The sequence below is a fragment of the Carlito syrichta genome, unplaced genomic scaffold (genome assembly GCF_000164805.1).
Source record: "Carlito syrichta isolate Samal-C Ts95f unplaced genomic scaffold, Tarsius_syrichta-2.0.1 Scaffold315072, whole genome shotgun sequence".
Taxonomy (NCBI): domain Eukaryota; kingdom Metazoa; phylum Chordata; class Mammalia; order Primates; family Tarsiidae; genus Carlito; species Carlito syrichta.
Window position 1 is genome coordinate 154927 of NW_007259168.1, and position 5738 is coordinate 160664.

Below are 5738 nucleotides of genomic sequence, written 5' to 3' on the forward strand. Positions count from 1 at the left end.
GAGATAGCTTCATACACTTGTTATTTATGTATGTATGCATTTATTTTTTAGAGACATGGTCTTGCTTTGTCACCCAGGCTGGAGTGCAGTGACACAATCACAGCTCACTACATCCTCAAACTCCTCAGCCTTCCTGGTAGCTAAGACCACAGGCATGTTCCACCACATCATGCCTGGTTTTAAACATTTGTAATAAGTTACAATGTCACTTTCCACATACGATCCTGAGATTTCCCAACCTCCTAAATTATTATTATTTTTAATTTGCATAAATTAAGATTCACTCATTGTGATGTATATTTTATGGGTTTTGACAAATACATTGTATTTTGTATCCACCATGATGTCTCACTGTACTAAAAAATTCCCTTTGTTTTATCTGTTCATACTTCATTCCTGCCACCTAAAAGCCCTGGCAACCACTGCTCTATTTCCGATCTCTACCTTTTCCCATCCCACTTTTTCCAGAATGTCACATAAATGAAATGATATAATATGTAGCTTTTTTGACTGTATTTTTTTCATAAAGTACTAATATTCATCCTTGTTTGTACATAGCTTTATAGTTTAATCTTTTGTATCCCCAGGTAGTATTTTATTTTATGACTATCCCACATTTGGTTTATCCTAATGAAGCACATTTAATTCTTCCTGTTGTAGGTGATTAGGAGATAAGTGGCTATAAACTTTCCCATACAAGTTTCTGCATGCATATTTTTCTCCCCAAATCATTTGGATAATCTAGAGGCACGATTACTGGATGATATTATAAGACTATGAACAACTTTATGAAAAACTGCTAAACTGTCTTCCAAGGTGGCAATACCATTTTGCATTCCCATCAAGGATGAGTGGAACTTCCTATTGCTCTGCATCCTTGCCAGCAATCAGTATTGTCACATTTTTGGAATTTAGCCATGCTAATAGGTGTGTAGTGGTATCTCTTTGTTTTAATTTGCAATTCTCTAATGACAAATAATGTTGAGCATATTTTAATATGCTTATTTGCCATCTGTATATATTCTTTGGAGAAGTGTTTGCTCACTTTTTAATTGAATTGCTTTTTATCCTGTTGAATTTTAATATCTAAAATTTTAAGCTAAAAAGCTAATGTGTTCTTGCAGATTTTGTTCTGAGTGTCATATTTCTTTACCCTCTTGATATATATCATGTATCACTCAATTCATATTTATCTTTATTATATCTTTGTTCTGGAAGCCCCATTTTTAACTATTAAAAATTGAATTAAGCTGGGCTCGGTGGCTCAGCCTGTAATCCCGCGCCTTTGGGAGGCTGAGGTGAGTGGATTGCCTGAGCCCGCGGGTTCGAGACCCGCCTGGGCAGCGAGACCTCATCTCTACAATAAATCAAAAAATCAGCCGGGCGTGGTAGCGCATGCCTGTAATTCCGGCTACTTGGAAAGCTGAAGCGGAAGGATCGCCGGAGCCCAGCAGGTCGAGGCTGCGGTGGCCGGGAGCGGCCACTGCACTCCAGTCTGGGCGACAGAGTGAGACTCCGACTCAAAAAAAAAAAATTGAATTAATACTTAAAAAAGTTTTCCTTGCATGTTATGTGAGGGTCATGGTATTGCCCAGTGGGACATAACTGGGAGTGTTCTGTGACTTCCAAAAAGCATCCTCTAATCCTTTCATTGTTCCCATTGGCTGTAACTTTAGCAGTCATCTCAGACCTTGAGATAGCATAGTAAGGATGGTGAAGCAGCAAGATAAGGAAGCCTGACTCCCCAGTGGATTCACAGAGCATTGCTGCACAGCTACCTGCCTTCAGATGTTGACATGAGACTGGAATATACTATTTCTATTTTGTTTACATCACTGTTATTTTAGATCTCTGTTTGGATCCCTGCTACTTGCAGCAAATCTAATCTTCACTGAAACTTGACTTGCCCTTTAATGCATAGCTTGGTTATTTGTGCCTTCTATAGGTCCTGTTAGCACATTGTACTTTCCCTGTTGTGCTATGTTTCATACTTTATTATAAATTTTCATTTCATCATTTTTCTCCTTCTCTAGGCTGTAAGTTCCACGAAGTAAGGAATCTTGCTTGTCATGTTTTACTCTCAGATCTTATAGTATATGGCCAATGATAAGAATTTTCTAAATGTTATCAGACAAATCAATGACTCACTAAATAATCATCATACTATTAAAATATTTATGTGAACATCTAAAATTCTTTTTCTGCATATTTTCTGTCTTTCCAATTATTTTAAGAGCCTCAAGAAGCCATGATTTATAGTACAAAGGTCATTATATATTTTCAGTAAATACTTTATGATACCACTGTCTAAGTCAAATAGTCTTAAAGTTATAAAAATAGGGTAAAATATAGCCTTATGTGGAAAAGCTTAAGAATAAATAACTTAAATTTTAAAAGTAATTATAGCTGTTTAGAATGCAAGAAAAATAAGACAGCCTCAAAGAGGCCAACATTTGGTAAAAAATGTAGCAGAATCAGTGTGGTCCCAGACTTTCTCTGTCCATGTTTTAGGTAGAGGGGAGGGAAGATGAGAATGACATATCTAGGAAATACTAGGGTGATTATAAACAGTTTTTATCACATCAAAGCTAACAACTTTGATTAGGCAATTTTGTGAAGTGGAAAAAAATAAGAAGGAAGTGAGTCTTAGGTTTGGTTGTTTATGGTTTGTTTGTCACCTCTAGTAACAGTGTTTTCCTATCTAAAAATTGTTTCATATATGTTATTTATAACTAAATGACTTTATGTTTACTATAAACGATTGTTAATTCATGATATTTATATTCCCCTGGAATCAACCTTTGAAAATGATTCATAGTATGTAAGACTATCTGTATACTTTCACTGTATTTCATGGCCTGCAGATGCATTAAAGATATTTTCCTGTTATGCAAACGACTTGCTTCTCTCTTGCTTAGTACTTATCTATAACAATCTAATCAATTAATAGGTAGTGAGCATAAATAACCTATCAAAATATAGTTTTAAAGATCTTAAAATAATTGAATGTCAAAAAATTTATCTTCATTCTTTATTAAACCTGGACCCTCCCCCCCAATCATATTCTACTTTGCTAAGTTTCTGGGTTTCCAAAATACTATTTCCACTTGAAGAATGGTAATATTGTTAGTGCTACCCCTACTTCTCCCCAAAATATTGACTAAGTAATTGTTCTTGGTCAAATGCAATTCTAAGTGCTATGAATAAGTATTAACACATTGAATCATATAAACAATCCTGGGAGTTAGGTACTATTATTATCCCCATTTTAGAGAGGAGAAAAGTAATACAGAGAAAATATAAGTTACTTGTTGCTGGTTATACTCAGCTAATAATGGTTAGAATGGAAATTCGAGTCAAGCCCATCTGATCACAAAGGTGTATACCCTTAACCCCTGCACGATACAGTCTGTCTGATATCTTCACAAATGTGTGTCACTATTATACCCGTCTATTTATCCAGAGTATCTAGTTTTTCTGAAATAGTTGTCAGAGATAAATATTGTGTTCATACATTATTGTAAAATTTTCTGGGAACATTTGTGCTTGATCACCCCATCCTACATAGTTGTTTCCAAGACCCCCGAAGATAGAGCTCCTGCTAGCAGTTTATAGTTTACTGTTTTTCTTTACAGAGGTAAAGATATTTCATTATGAGATTGGAGTTCCAAATTTTGACTCAAGATTCTAGATGACATTGCTATTCATATTTACAATGGTAATGATTTTAGTAATAACAATGAACACAAACACTTATTTAATTAACAAATATTATTGAGTATTGATTGTTTTCTAACCACTCTATTTTATGCTGGAAATATGAAAAGTCTTTTCCCTGAGGAATCACAGTGGAGGAGACTCACAAAATGATAATCATAATACGTACTGATTGCATGTTTTTATGAGTACATATATATAAAGCATAAAGCCACAGATGTAAGAGTACAACATATAATTGCAGACTGCAATATAGCAGGATAGGTCAAAGGAGGTCAGGGCTAAGATTAATCCTAAAAGATGAGTTTATTAATAGAAATTAGAAAAATTAAAAAAAAACAGAGATGGAAATAGAAATATCTTTTATCTTAGAAATGATGAATTGTTCAGAAGGAACTCTTGAAGTCAACAGGGGAAGGACATTCCAGGCAAATGAGTGAACAGGAGAATTTGTGGAAGAGAGAGTGTATATAAGACTGTATAATTAATTCCAAGTGGTTTGGTGTTATATAAAAAGTTTAAGATAAGAAGTGGAAAGAGTTTAGAGTTCAGAGATTAGACAGGACACCGATCATGAAAGCTCTTAGATGTCATGTAGAAGAGAATGTAACTGAGTCTAGATGATGAATGGCACAGAAGGGACAAGATTAGATTTTCCGGATACTATGCCATAATAAAATTAGTCAAAAAACATACATATTACATTCATCATTTATCTTTAGCAGGTAAATGATGAAATAAAGACATGGTTCTTAAGACTTTTGTTAGACCACAAATATCTTATATTCAACCATAGCTCACATGTGCATACGTACACACACACACACACACACACACACACACACACACACACACATTCATGCACACACACATTCAAGATTCTTACAAAATCTTCCAGAAATGAGAGATGAAGGCATGTATAGTTAAAAGGTGCTGAGAACATATCATGGTCGAATTTTTGCTTCTAGTGCTTCAAAGAATGTGGCAATCTGACTATGTGAATATCCTAAAGAGAAGCTTCATCTTGAATTCTTCATAACTGAGATATCTATGACATTCCCTTTCCAAAGAAATGAACACATCCAGGGATTGTCTGCTGAAGACTTGAGAAACACTTAAGTTTCATTTATTGCACTTCGGAATCATGAAAAATAAGGTGTCTTAGACGTACCCATGAAGTTGCTGGATATTCTCAAGTGGCATATGTTATCAAATAGCATCTTTGCATACTTACTCTGTAAAATAGATCAGGAGGTGCAGTGATTCATTTCCATCCTCTTCACTGTTCTTTTAGATAGTTTAAACTCTACTCTCGGTCCTAGATACTAAATAATTCCAGTAAATTTGTATCCATAATTCAGTTTTATTTTTTCATAAACATTATTTATTTCATGTCACTCTTTACAGTCCAACACTCAGGGCACTTTTTTTCCTCTGTCTCAAGTCCAACTGTTGCCTGTCAATTAAGATCCTCCCCTGTATGGCCTCATTTATTCTATTAAGCCTTATTCTGTATTTCCTCTCAATATGTACTACCCACTTTAATTAAATGCCCTTTTCTATCTGAGCACTCTCGCTATTTACTTACCTAAAATCTCCTCACACCTCCCTCCCTTAATTTGACCCTCTGAAGTCTTACCTGTTTTTCAAGGTTTAGTCTAAGATCTATCTCTTCTATGAGGCCTTGCTTGACTATTCCAGGTGTTGGAAAGTAAGATAATGAGCAGCAAAACTGCTGATGAAACACATGCTTATGTTCAAGTTCGAATTGTATTTTAGAAACAGATAGACTTTTAAAAATCCAAGATGCAATGTGCAGACACACATAACTCATACCTCATAAAAGTGAAAGAGTATAAGAAACGCAAGTTTAACACCAATCAATGAATGGAAAGTAAATATATTTTTTGCATCATTCTGACAGTGTTTCAGTTTGCTCACACTTGAAAGGAAATCAAATACTGTTTGAGTAATTATCAGATAAGAACTGTAGAGATGCCAAATAAGATAGACTTGGCTGT